Here is a 13875-nt window from a genome sequence, read left to right as displayed (position 1 = left end):
TCTTTTATCCAGGAATTGAGTCAAAACCTTGCTTATGAAAGCTACAGTTGAAACAAAGTTGGAAGGAATAAAAACAATGATAAATAGTAATGTTAAAAGTCAGTATTTTCTCATCTAGCTTCAAAACTGGGTAAAAACAAGATGAAATTTGGTAGAGGTAAGAATTGGTGGCAGAAGTAAAAGGGGAGAGAGAAATGGCTAAGTAGTGACAGCAAAAATATTTTTGCTGCAATACAAATGAGGGATGACATTTTTAAAAACAGTGATTTAGTCATTCTTTAGAATGGGGTGGGGAAACAAAGTTGAAAGCAAGTATGTCCCATAGAGGAGAGGCATGCCATCTCCAGTGTAACTGAGAATCACTGACATGGAGGTTTTGGTTGAACAAAAACTTAATTGCTGCTTTAAAAACAACAACAAAAAAGACTTTTAAAAAGCATCCCTATTCCATAAAGTAATAGTTTCACTGCACATAACATTCATCAGATAGTATCTGAAGGGTATAACTCCATGTATATTTTAAAGGGAGAATAACTCAGGCCTTATACACAATTCCAATCCTTCATAGATTTAAATATTCCAATAATGTTAATTTCATGGAACCAACTGTATTATGTTTCTGACCTAAAAAGGTGGAACTTAGGACCTTATAAGCATCAGTTAAAGATAATTTTCCTAGATTTCAATTTCTTCCCCTTCTCTGTATCTTCTCACCTCTTAAAGAGGGAAATAAAAAAAATACCTAATCCTTGAAAGACTCAAAATTTCATTATTAGTAATACCTGTACTGAAAGTTTAAACATCAAACTGAGAAAGTAATATACCTTATTGTTCCCTAGAAGCTGCTTAATTTTGTTAATTTTGATATACTGTACTTTAGTAAGAAACTTTAGAAAATGTATTAAAAGACACTTGGAAAATTTATAAAACTTAGGTTTTTATTTATTAAATAATCTTTTAATAACAGATGCCACATATTTCAACATTACATCTCTTCATAACTACCTTTTTAAATGATTTTCTTGACAATCACATACAACAGGATTCAAGTTGAGTATTTAACAACTGCAGCTCTGAATGTCAGTGGATAACTCTAAACAAGCAGGGAAGAAATTCTGGGCTAGATAATAGCCACATTCTACTTATCAGCAAGGCCCAGGTCAGTTTATACTGCCCAAACTTTGTATACTTCAGGAGCCAAATCTCCGCCAGCTTGTCTCCCTGGTGTCTACCGAAATCTTTACCTCCCTCATTAGACTACTGCCTGTATTAAAGACTTTGCTTCTGGGCTGGACTTACATTGTCCTTGAAAGTTTTGCCTCTCTCCTTATCTTTACCTGTCTAAACTCTGCCTGTCTTTTAAGGTTGGGTTCTTCTGTTTCTTTCCAAAAAGTATTCCCAGTACTTGTAATTGCAAGAATCCTTTACCACATTAAACCTTACTTTACCATACTTTGTTTGACCATTTATTATAGCACCTAAAATATAACTGCTATTGATAATTTGTTCTATAGATACCATTTTGTCCCTAAAAACTAGTTTTCTTTGGGCAAACTGCCTTGCTTTCCTTTTCCTTATTATACAGGGTCTAGCAAAGTAAATGGCACATAGCTGGCAATTAGTTAAAGGTTTACAAAACCCCTTCTACATAAAATGACACTATGGAAGTGTTTTTCAGATTATGAGATACTATGGCAAAATGGAAAGATATAGGCTCTGGAGTTGGGACAGATCTGGATTTGAATTTTAATCACTTAAGGTCTTTAAATCATATCCTCAGCCTAAAGTGGGGCAGTATCTACTTCTTAGAATTGTTGTGAAGATTAAATTGCTGTGAAGATTACATTTAGCAGTATATTTAAAATATAGGGGTGCCTGGCTGACTCCATTGGTAGAGCATGTGACTCTTGATCTCAGGGTTGTGGGTTTGAGCCTCATGCTGAGTGTAAATATTACTTGAAAATAAAATCTTAAAAATAAATACATAAATAAAATAAAATAGGTGCAATAAATGTCAGCTACTGTTAGCTGGTCCTAGCAAGACAACTGCTGCTTTAAATTATTAAACTAAACAACCCCCTCATATTATTAAGAAAATAATTTCCCTTTTCTAGAAATTCTTTGGGTCTTAGTAACCTTATATTCCCCATCATTACAGTCTTTATTGTGAACTATAAATAGTGGCAACTTTTGTGCTGACCAAAAGTTCTCCAAAATATCACTGCTTCACTTCCCTTTTTAAACATATCTTCCAAAGTTTACCTATGTTTTCAACTAGGCTATACTTAAAAAAAACATAGTAACCAATTGCACTTTTATATGTTTATTTTCCTTACTTTTATCCTGCGTCATTACAGAAGTATTCAAGGATAAATAGCTACATTTTTCTTCCTAAAGAGATTTACCTTATTCTTACCCTGTTAAGACAGTAAGTTCTATTTGCATGGAATTCAATACTGTTTCCTAACAGGTTTTTTGCTGTTTGAAGACACTTAGATATTGTTATTTTTTTAAGACTTTACTTTTTTTTTTTAAGAGCAGTTTTAAGTTCACAGCAAAACTGAGAAGGCACAGAAATTTCCTACAGGGTCCGTGCCCTCCAACATGCATACTTCCTCCACTAACACCCCCACCAGAGTGGTTCCTTGTTCATTTTATGAACTTACAATGACACATCATTATCATCCAAAGCTCATGGTTTACATTACGGTTCAGTCTTTGTGTTGTACATTTGATGGATTTGGACATATGTACAATATGTATCCACCATTAATAGTATCATAGAGAGTATTTTCACCGCCCTAACAATTTACTGTTCTCTGCCTACTCTTTCTTCCCTCCCCCTAGTATGTTATTTGAAAAACGAAGAATTTTTTTTAAAAATACATCTTGCCTCAGTGTGGTTCATTTTTTCATCTGGTTCTAAAGCTTTCAGTGTATCAACAATAAACTATCTGGGGCAATAATTTAATAGGTACAAGTTCCAAGCTGTTGACATGCATATATAATAGTATCAAAGCCCTGGAATTTCAGCTGCAGTGCCCTTATCAAATAAACAAAATCCCTCCTGGCTGAGGGTTCTCAGAGGCTAGTGAGAATTTAATTTGGGGCTGCAATTCTAAAAGAAAAATATATTCTTAGTGATGTCTAGGACCAAATGGAATATTGGTTTCATTAACTAAAACTTATTGTTAGCTGCTTTTTTATTTATTTACTTTTTAAATGTTTATTTACTTTTAAGGGAGAGAGAGAGGGAGGGAGAGAGAACGAGTGGAGGAGGAGCAGAGAGAAAGGGGGACAGAGGATCTGAAGAGGGCTCTCTGCAGTGCTGACAGCAGTGAGATCAGGACCTGAGGCGCTTAACCAACTGATCCATCCAGGCACCCCAGCAGCTTTTTAAAATTCCAAATAAACTATTGTTTTCCCAGTTTCCCAGTTTTTGACCTAGAGACAGACTCAGGATGTACTTAAAAACTTAGCTCTATACAGTTTATATTCTATCATTTTCAGTAATAGCTAAGGCTTAAAAGCATAAAGATATGTTTTAAATTAGGATCAATATTATATAAAACAAAAGATGGCACTTCCGAATATTTTGCTTTGTTTACTCTTTTAAAAGTTATTTTAAAGTAGCTCTTAGAAACTGTTTTCTCTATTAGTAACCAATTACAAATTTTGTCAGATATAGACAATAGGTGGGAAAAGCAGGCAAGTTTGCTTTTTTAAGTACAGCAATTTCATTCACTCACATTCATTCTCATGGAAGATCTAATTAGCTTTATTAAATGATTCATGAATTGGGCAGCATCCCATGCAAATAGAAAGGAGCTTCCAGCAATTACGTTTTAAAAATTTTATCAACTCTAAGGAATAATTGCTCGAAAACTTATTAAAGTAATTACATAACATACATTTAATGTCAAAGTCTCTCCTTAACCAAACTTTAGTCAGGCTCCTCTGAGCCCTCTCTTCTCAGCTAGGCCTTGATCTTGGCTCCATCCTATGTCCTGTCTAACCCAATCCTAGCAAGAACCTGTTGTCATTTTAGTGAGAATACCCCCACTTTAGGTATCTGATCAAGTTCCTTATCCCCCACCTTTGATGCAGAAGTCCTCAATCTGTCTTTAGTAAGGATCCTGTTAAATCAGTTAAGTAAGAATCCCTCCACCCTTATGTGTCCTCTTAGTAATTTTCCATCCACTGACCCCCTCATTCTGCTTGCTGGCTATAGATCCCCAGTTGTCTTTGCTTCATCTGGAGCTGAGCTCTAGCTCTCTCCCCTAACACAAAACTATTGAATAAAATCGTCTTATTATTTTTTTAATGTTTATTTATTTTTCAGAGAGAGGGAGACAGAGTTTGAGCAGGGGAGGAGCAGAGAGAGAGGGAAACACAGAATCCGAAGCAGGCTCCAGGCTCTGAGCTGTCAGCATAGAGCCCGATGTGGGGCTCAAACTCACAAACTGCGAGATCATGACTTGAGCCAAAGTTGGACACTCAACCAACTGAGCCACTCAGACACCCCAAGTCATTTTAACAAGTATCAGAAGAATTTTTTCTTTAACAGGGTCATCATTATATTTTATGTCACCTAGTATAATGGTATATAAAAATGACAAACTTAAGCATAAAATTTACAACAGACAAGAACCAAAAAACAGCTCTTATCTATTTTATAGTTAATCTTTCCCAACCATTCCCTCTATGCACCAAGTTACAAGGAAATCATCCATTAGTTCTTATTCTGGACTCTTCTAATATAAAACATCAGAATGCTGGTAAAAAGATTTCCAAGTATACACCTTAGTGTTCATTTAGAAGTTCAAAGTCAGTGGCAAGCCTTAAGACATTAACTACTGAACAGGAAAAAATTTTAAGTACTGACTCATTCTCAGTGAAGATTTAAAAAGTTGAATTACCTTAAATCCAAAATTGCACTGATATTCATATGGAAGGAGGTAAAAGACAATACTTGTTTTTTGTTTTCTTTTTTTTTTATTTGAAAGAGAGAGAGGGAATGCAAGCTGGGGAGAGGAGCAGAGGGAGGGAGGGAGGGAGGGAGAGGGAGGGAGAGAGAGGGAGAGAGAGAGAGAGACAGAGAGAGAGAGAACGAACCTCAAGCAGTCTCCACATTCAGTGCAAGGCCGATGAGGGCTCGATTCCATGACCCTGGGATCATGACCTGAGCTTGAAATCAAGTCAGATGCTCAACCGACTGAGTAACCCAGGTGCCCCAAAAGGCCCTATTCATTTTAATTATAGGATCAAAATGTCTAGATCAAGAACTGAGGAAGTAGAAAAGTCTGAGATATAATGTTCTAATGAGTCAGAAAAAAAGATAAAAATGTGTGAAAAAGATCACATAAGCAACTTGTTGTTTAGAAGCTTAAATGTGTTAAAACACACACATTCTCATCCCTTATTCTAGGTTACTGGGCAGACAGGTAAAGGGTTCCAAGTGCCAGATATACAATGGGCATCATTTTGGAAACAAAAAGACCAATTTAAGAAATTCGGGAAAAATTCACACCATACACTTTGAGATTCAGATGCTTGAGAGCAATGACTGAAGTCCAAAAGGGTAGAGTTTGGTGGTGAGAACCTATGCCACATGGAAACAAAAGTACTGGGAAACAGGAAGCTTCAGCCTTCAAGATCCACTGCATATCTGGCATGTTATGGCATTCTAATTCAAAGGTATGTCTTTTTACCAATTTTATCTTCAAAAACTTTTGAAGTCAGACCTGGTTTTACAAGCCAGCTTTAATATTTCATTGCTTGGGTCTTAGTTTCTTCATTTGTGGATATAATACCTGCTCATATCAGACTGTTTTAAGGATCCAGTGAGGTAACATGAGATGGACTTAATACATAGCAGATACTTAACTTTCTTTCCCTAAGCAAATGCCTACATGTTACTGAATTTTGAATAACATGTTTTCTTTAAAGTTCAGATCTTTGTGTTTACCAATTTGTCCATTCACTCAAAACAAAACAACTTACTTAAGAGGAAGGATGGGATAGATGTGGGCTGGGTTGGGGAAAGACACTTTAAGGAAGGGGCAGGTGAGATCTAAACTGAGCTCTACAGAGTGCTTTAGATTAGGAGGCGGTGGGGGGGGGGGGGGAGGTGGGTGTTACAAATGAGGGAATAGTAAAATGAAAAGAGGTGGGGGGGGGGAAACAGTCTTTTGCAGGCAGACCAGTTTGGTAGAAACAGAGGATTTATTTGGAGATAATAAAAGAAAAGGGTAGAATAAGATGAGTCAGATGGCAGTAGTTATGCTAATATCAAGTCTGGTTGTATCTGTAGGTAATGGAGAAGTGCTGAAGCTTTCTGAGTGGGAAGCTCCATTAATAAAATTAGACTGTTAGTAATATGGAAGTACTGGAATCCTTAATACGGCCTCACAAAACCTGGAAATCAGTCTGTCCTCTAAGAGTTAGCTATGAAATCGGGGCGCCTGGGTGGCACAGTCGGTTAAGCGTCCGACTTCAGCCAGGTCACGATCTCGCGGTCCGTGAGTTCCAGCCCCGCGTCGGGCTCTGGGCTGATGGCTCAGAGCCTGGAGCCTGTTTCCGATTCTGTGTCTCCCGCTCTCTCTGCCCCTCCCCCGTTCATGCTCTGTCTCTCTCTGTCCCAAAAATAAATAAAAAACGTTGAAAAAAAAAAAAAAAGAGTTAGCTATGAAATCAAGTCAGATGCTATTAAAGTGAGATTTATTCACTCATTCAACAAATATCTGATAGTGTACTACGTGTCAGGCACTGTTTTAGGCAATGGTGATGCACCAGTGTATGGTTCTTGTGGAGCTTACATTCTAATGGGTAGAGAGACAACATTAAATAACAGATAGAGATAACATTAAATAAACTACATTAAATAGCCAGTGACAAATGCTAAAAAATAAAAAAATAAAGGAACTTAAGGGGATAATGAAATGTTAGGATTTGACAATATATAGGGTAACCAGAGAAGACTTCACTGAGAAAATGACTTTTGATGAAATAGCTGGAGGAATTAAGGGAAGAAGGAAGAGAACTCCAGACAACAGAGCAAACACAAAGACCATTTAGGTGAGAATGTGTGGCTAGAACAGAGAGGAGCAGGGGAGAATAGGAAGGAGATGAGGTGAGACAGGAAAGCGGTAAAGACAGAGGGACTTGTCGTCAGAGTAAGAACTTTTATTCTGAAGAAGATGGGAAGCCAATGGAGGATTCTGAGCAAAGAAGTGACATGTTCCAACTTACATTCTCCAACCAGTGTATTCTGGGTGCTGCACTGCAGAGAGCCTGCTGGGCAGGGAGGAGGAGGCAAGAGTACCAGCAGGGACACCAAAGAGAAGACTACTGCAATAACCTAGGAGAAATCACAGTGGCTTCTTCCAGAGTGGTTGGAATAAGGGGGTGGTGAGAAACCGTCTTTTTCTGGGTATAGTTCAAAGGTAGAGCTTACAAGATTTGCTACTAGACTATATGTATTGTGAAAGAAACAGGAGTCAAAGATGACACTAAACTTTTTGGTCTGAACAACTAAAGAATAAGTATGTCATTAAGAGGGGAAAGACTGCAGGAGAAGTTGTATGTAATACGCAAATTTTTGATACTTAAGGGTTTCCTTCCAGCTATGTAAAAACAATGTCTGCTGCTGTTAAAAGTTAGAGGGTGCTCTGCCCAAAGACCCTACATGGTCTTGTGTTGGGTATATGTCCCTATTAAGGAGGAAAATGCCATTAAAATGTTCACCTATATAGTTAAAATGTTAACCTGTATCGTTAACTTCCCTCGTTCCAACTCCACACTTCAAGTGTGAAAGAACTATAATTTGATCTCCCATGTCCCTGACCTACCTGAAAGAAAGTTTCTAGTCCTTTCTATATTTATTTTTTTAATGTTTATTTATTTTTTGAGAAAGACAGAGCCTGAGTGGGCAAGGGGCAGAGAGGTAGACACAGAATTCGAAGCAGGCTCCAGACTCTGAGCTGTCAGCACAGAGCCCGACGTGGGGCTCAAACTCATGAGCAGTGAGATCATGACCTGAGCAGAAGTCAGACACTTAACTAACTGAGCCACCCAGGCGTCCCCTTTCTATATTTGTTAAATTAGTTGTTCTGCTACTTTTATACATTAGTTTCATCATAGGCTGATGAATATAATCATTTAATATAAGTTTGTTCCTGAGAGATTTAGTTTTAATATCCTGATGAATCAAGTTTCTGAGCTAAAAGGCAGAAGACTAAGATTTGGATAGTGGTTCCGGAGTTGCAGTGGAATTACTGGGAAACTTATTTAAAAATAGATTCCTGGGGCACCTGGGTGGCTCAGTCAGTTAAGCGTCTGACTTCAGCTCAGGTCTGATCTCACCCTTCCTGAGTTCGAGCCCCATGTTGGGCTCTGTGCTGACAGCCTGGAGCCTGGAGCCTGCTTCTGATTCTGTGTCTCCCTTGCTCTCTGCCCCTCCCCCACTCGTGCTCTGTGCTTCTCTCTCAAAAATAAACATTTAGGGGGAAAAAAAAGATCCTGAGCAGTGATCCTCCCAGATTCTGATTCAATTGGTCTAGGATAGAACCTAGAAATCTGCTTTTGAAAGCAGCACACCAGGGGCACCTTGGTGGCTCAGTTGGTTAAGCATCTGATTTCAGCTCTGGCCATGATCTCATGGTTCATGGGTTTGAGCCCTGTGTTGGGCTCTGTGCTGACAGCTCAAAGCCTGGAGTCTGCTTCGGATTCTGTGTGTGTGTGTCTCTCTCTCTGCCCTTCCCCCACTCACATGCTGTCTCTCTCTCTCTCTCTCCCTCTCAAAAATAAACATTAAAAAAAAAAAAAAGAAAGAAAAAGAAAGCAGCACACCAGCAACTCTACTGTAGGCAATAATGTTCCAAGGTACTGCTATATGATAACATTCTTAAGAGGATGATGCTCTTCACCTTGTCATGAGGACTATTATGATCATTAAACTTCTAAAATCAAGTGTCTTAACACTCTGAGTTTATAAGACATTTCAAATACTACTGGTAGCACACTTGAAGAAACTCAAAAGAGCACCCAGCTAATTTAGCAGTAATTACAATGTAGTCACAACCAAAGAACATCAGTATTTTAGTATCTGTAGAACTATCCATGTCACTATACCATTAAACTTGATTGCTGTTTAGGGCTGTGTCATTTCAGTAGAATTATTTGCTACCTTAATTTACTACCTACTGTCTATTCAAAGGGATTAAAGTGGGTAAGACCACAGGTCTGGAAGCAGATTATCAACACCGAATCTGCTCGACTAATTGTGAACACTGGTTCATAGTTTTTTTAAATGTCAAATGTGCCTCAGTTTAGTCAACTGTAAAATGTGGATAATACAAATACCTATCCTGTTGGAATGTTTTGAGACAAATACACGTTAATACATGAAATACTTAACACATAATAAGCACTTAAATGTTACTTAGATGCAAAACAAAGAATTCACAAGACAAAGTTCTCATATGTTCCAATGAACCTACCACCTTTCTTTGAAATCTGGCATTATGCAGTCTTCTTGCTTATGTTATAATTGACCTACACTACATCATATGATCCATTCAAATGAATATTTCATCTCATAGACACTGCTTAACAATATGTAAGTACAGTTATAGCAATAACAAATTTTACACATACTTCAAAACTTAATAGTGTGAAGAACTGTGGTAAATCAATGAAAAATGTAGAGAGAAAAAAGAGGCAAAGAGAACAATTAAGAATGTTGTTAGAAATAATTCAAGCATCAGAAAAGGTCCTAAATGAAGATTAACAGAAGGAATGTGGACTGACTGGATGTAATGTTAAGTAAGAAGTATATTTGTATACGCATAGAATAGAAAATATACAAAAGAATACTAGCTGCCTCTCAGGAACTAGGTGGCTGGAAAACAGGGGTGGTGGGACGTTTTACTCATGCTTTGTCCTACATTTTAATTTTAAGCATGTAATCTGATTATAGTTCCTATACACCAAAAAATAATTTTTCTCAAAAATACTAATGGAAATGGAGGAACAGAATCTAATGACAGGAAGAATTTACAGAACTGGAATACTAATTGAACACGAGAGAAGAGGCTAAGAAGGAAAAAAAATGATGCTAATGTTCTGAGCCTGTGTGACTACAAGGGAACAATGATGAGATGAACTGAAATGCAAAGGATCTGCAGGAGGTTCTGATAAAGGGAAAAGGGAAAATAACAGTTAAGTGCATATTAAAATCATCACCTAGTTCAGAAATCCCCAAGTAGTTAAATTGTCTTCAGTATCCTGACTGATTTTTCCTACCCAGGGTTTTTATTTTCAGGAGCCGATCCACATAAGTTTTTTTCTTTTTTTGACATGCAAGAAAATGAGAGAAACTCATGCACCTGAGGAGAAAAGCACAAATGATACCTAACCTTATAGCGTGTGTTTTTCTGAGCTCTAAAGGAGAGAACTTAAAGCAGATGAAGGAAATACTTCTATTAGGGGTTCTGCAAGGCTAGATGTATATGTTCATAGTCATTTTGGTATGCATAATGCTTTGTAGCTTATGGGATTTACTACTAAAACGGCTCCAGAGGGATCTAATGTTCCCAGCAGTGGCATGGCAGATCATCAGTAATGGCAGCAGATACTTAGACACAATGAATGCCCAAAGAAAAACCCAGAGTGTGGACACGTTCCTGAACTCAAGAAATACCTAGAGATTACCAGAAATAATTGGGAGGTGGGATGAGGGACCATGAGCTGGGGAAATATGAGAATGAAGAAAGGTGTGATTGGTTGGTCTCCTTTGTATCAAAAGGTTGTCCCTACACTATGTACCTGGTCCTATGCTAGATACTAGCATAAAAAGATACGCTTTCAGTTACAGAAGAATTCACAGTTCTGTTATCAGGGCAAATGTGCAAAAGCAGACAATGACAGAAACTCCTGAAACATTTTAATGTCTCAATTTTTAAAACAAAGATTTTTTTTTTTATTACAGTTTGTAGAAGTTCATTAAACTTTGTTGGGTTACCTTGACCCATTTCTCCTTACCTATTTTACAAGAAAACTGAGGCCCACAGAGATAAGTGATGTTTCTAGAATCACACTGGTGGCTATAAGCTCAACAAAGAGAGGCCAAATCTCCTAACATTTAGAATCATTCTTTCCCATTACATCACAATATTTCAGCTATAATTCATTAAATGGATACCTCTATTTTGTTTTTTTCACTCATGGTTAAATGGGAAAAACAGTAAAGTGAAAAAAGCACGGCTTCTGAATCAGACAAACCTGGGGCCTGATTTTTTGACAAATTATGCTACTTTGCTTAGTATTAAGGCTGGTCCTAATAAAAGAGCTAGATACTCTGGAAGAAATTATAAACCTACACCAAAGATTGGGCATCTGAGTTTGCACCTGTTTATTAGGCTTTATGCTCCTGTCCAAGGATTTTGTGACAGATTCTATAAATACTACTCAGCAAAGCTAACTGAAAAAAAGAGAACATAAAAGAACAACAGTATTAATACTAATTAATGACTTTTAGAAAATACCTATAGCAAATAAGCTCTAGAGTTTATCCTGTAAGGGTAATAACTCATCTAGTAAATTAAGGATGTAATACATAATCAAAAAAATACAGTTTAGAAGTATATTTTTCATGCAGCAGCTAGGTAGCTCAGTTGGTTGAGCGCTGGACTCCTGATTTCAGCTCAGGTCAGGATCTCACGGTTCATGAGTTCCAGCCCTGCATTGGGCTCCTCTCTCTCCACCCCACCTCCTCAAAATTAATTAATTAATTATTTTTTTTAAAGGTGTATTTTTCATAAGTTCTGAGCCCTCAAATTACCATTTTTCACATCTTTCCTCAACAATTTTGATAAACCTGTTCCAAAAAGTGCCTCAAAGATGACATAGTTGTCTAAGCTTTAAGCATTCGTTTCTCTCTTATGGCATTTTTGAGGTTGTTCACAAATATTCTAATAGTTAAGCTGAAGGGGAAAATATGCTAATTGCACTTTTTTCAGCCTTAAAATTCTCTCTGCAATTATTTTTTTTAAATGCTGAATCATGAAATAAAGGAAACAGTCAGTGCAATGAGCCCAAACAAGTAATTCTTCTCACATTTCAAATTTCCTAATTATGGTATCTTGTCACTTTGGTCCTGTTAAGCATTTGGAACTGAAGAGTCAGTGACTAGAAGAGTGTAGCTCATTCTCAGAAACTGAACTCGAGGACAAAACTAAAAGCATTTATTTCTGCAAGTTATTACACTTTCAGCTTCCTGTTTTATTTAGGCAGCTCATCATGACCATTTCAGGTAACAATGTAGAAGTTAAAAAACCCAACTTCCTCTTTGTAAAGTGATAAAAACCTAAGCAGTTACTTATGAGAATGGCTGATCTTACTAGCTTTTATAGAAATACTTGCAAGGAAATCAGAGACTATCAACACCAAATTCATCTCTGGGTTCACTGCTTTCAGGAAATGCAACAAAGATAAAAAGTGATATTAAAATATATTCCATGTGATGATATATACGCCTGAAAAAAAAACTCAAATAAAACGCAGCTGAGATCTTAGTTAAAAAGAGGAAAAAATGGAAACTTTAGAGTTCCTTCAAGGAAGAATCTATACAAATTATGGCTGAAAATATCTTGATTTTAAAAATTTGTAATAGTGCCTTGGTTGTGAAAATTTTATAGGACAAGATCTCACTTAAGGGTTACTTACTGTTTATGAATGCTAAGATATTCATAGCAACAAGTCTTGTTGGAAAAATACTTCAATTCCTGAATTCAGTTAAAAGGAATTAGAAGCCTGGAGGAAAAGGGCTCGGTGTAGGTACGAAGCTAAAGGAAAACTGAAGTAATCCTAGATATCAAGGCCCTTTCTTTTTACTTAGAGATTCACAACAGAGAAATACAGATCAAGTTCTGTCTGGGAATAAGAACCTAACAAAATTTCAGTAATCTCAAATCATATGGATTATATGAGACTTCTTAGTATCAGCTATTCTTAGTTGTTCACAATAATAAAGAAATGTGGCTAATCTAAAAACCGTTGATGAAATATGAAATTCATCAGCATTTTGGGGCAGATTTACAGTACTAATTTTGATTTGCTTGCTGTTTCATTATTAATTAATATTATGCAACAAAAGAAGTATGCTGGGAGATAAGAGGACACTTCACAAATTTACTGTTACAAAATTAAGACTATTGATTAACCATTGTCAACATCCAAAGACATCTCAATTTGCGCTTTAAAATACATGTATATTTTCCCAAGTTTAATTAAAAGGGCATTCTAACTTAGCCTCAAAGACAAAAACCCACAATACTGGTAAATGTAGTATTGTTTGGACACCATAAACTTTGAAGTTTATTGTTATTTAAGTTTTTAGTGAAATTTTGCTGTAACAATATTTTTCCTTAAAATAAGTGAGCCATCAGTTGGGCTAACAATGTTTCGTTATTCCCGATTTTTACTATAATTTCATCCGAATCGTAACTATTTACCTTAGCCAAGACATTTTATCATGGACTTCTCTTCAGCGTTAATTCATATGTAAGATGCTCTTTTCTTCTCTAAGTTTTACACGAGAATTTTCAAGAACGAGAAAATTTAATGCTAAAGTATTGTTCAATGGCTTGTGAACGTTTACCACATTCTCCAGTATTTCAAAATGACAAGCTATACGTAGGTATGACATATCAAATTATTCTGTACGGAGTACTCCTGGATTATAAACAGTCACCCCTCTGTCATCCCCATCTTATTAAAAAAATAAAGAGCCCAGATATATTTACAGAGCATGCAAGAGTGCACATTTTGTAACAGCCAATGTGGGAAACAAAAGACATAATTCTTGTCCTATAA

General features: G+C 36.7%; 1 protein-coding gene across 2 annotated transcripts in view; it reads right to left on the bottom strand.

The window, feature by feature from the left end:
* CAPZA1 (capping actin protein of muscle Z-line subunit alpha 1) overlaps window positions 1-13875 on the bottom strand; it is a 49733-nt gene that overhangs the window by 34678 nt on the left and 1180 nt on the right. The gene's annotated exons all lie outside the window — the stretch shown is intronic.

Source organism: Prionailurus bengalensis, chromosome C1 (genome assembly GCF_016509475.1).
Source record: "Prionailurus bengalensis isolate Pbe53 chromosome C1, Fcat_Pben_1.1_paternal_pri, whole genome shotgun sequence".
In the NCBI taxonomy this organism is placed as follows: Eukaryota; Metazoa; Chordata; class Mammalia; order Carnivora; family Felidae; genus Prionailurus; species Prionailurus bengalensis.
Note: the sequence above shows the minus strand (reverse complement) of the source record. Positions and strands in the feature narration are given on the sequence as shown.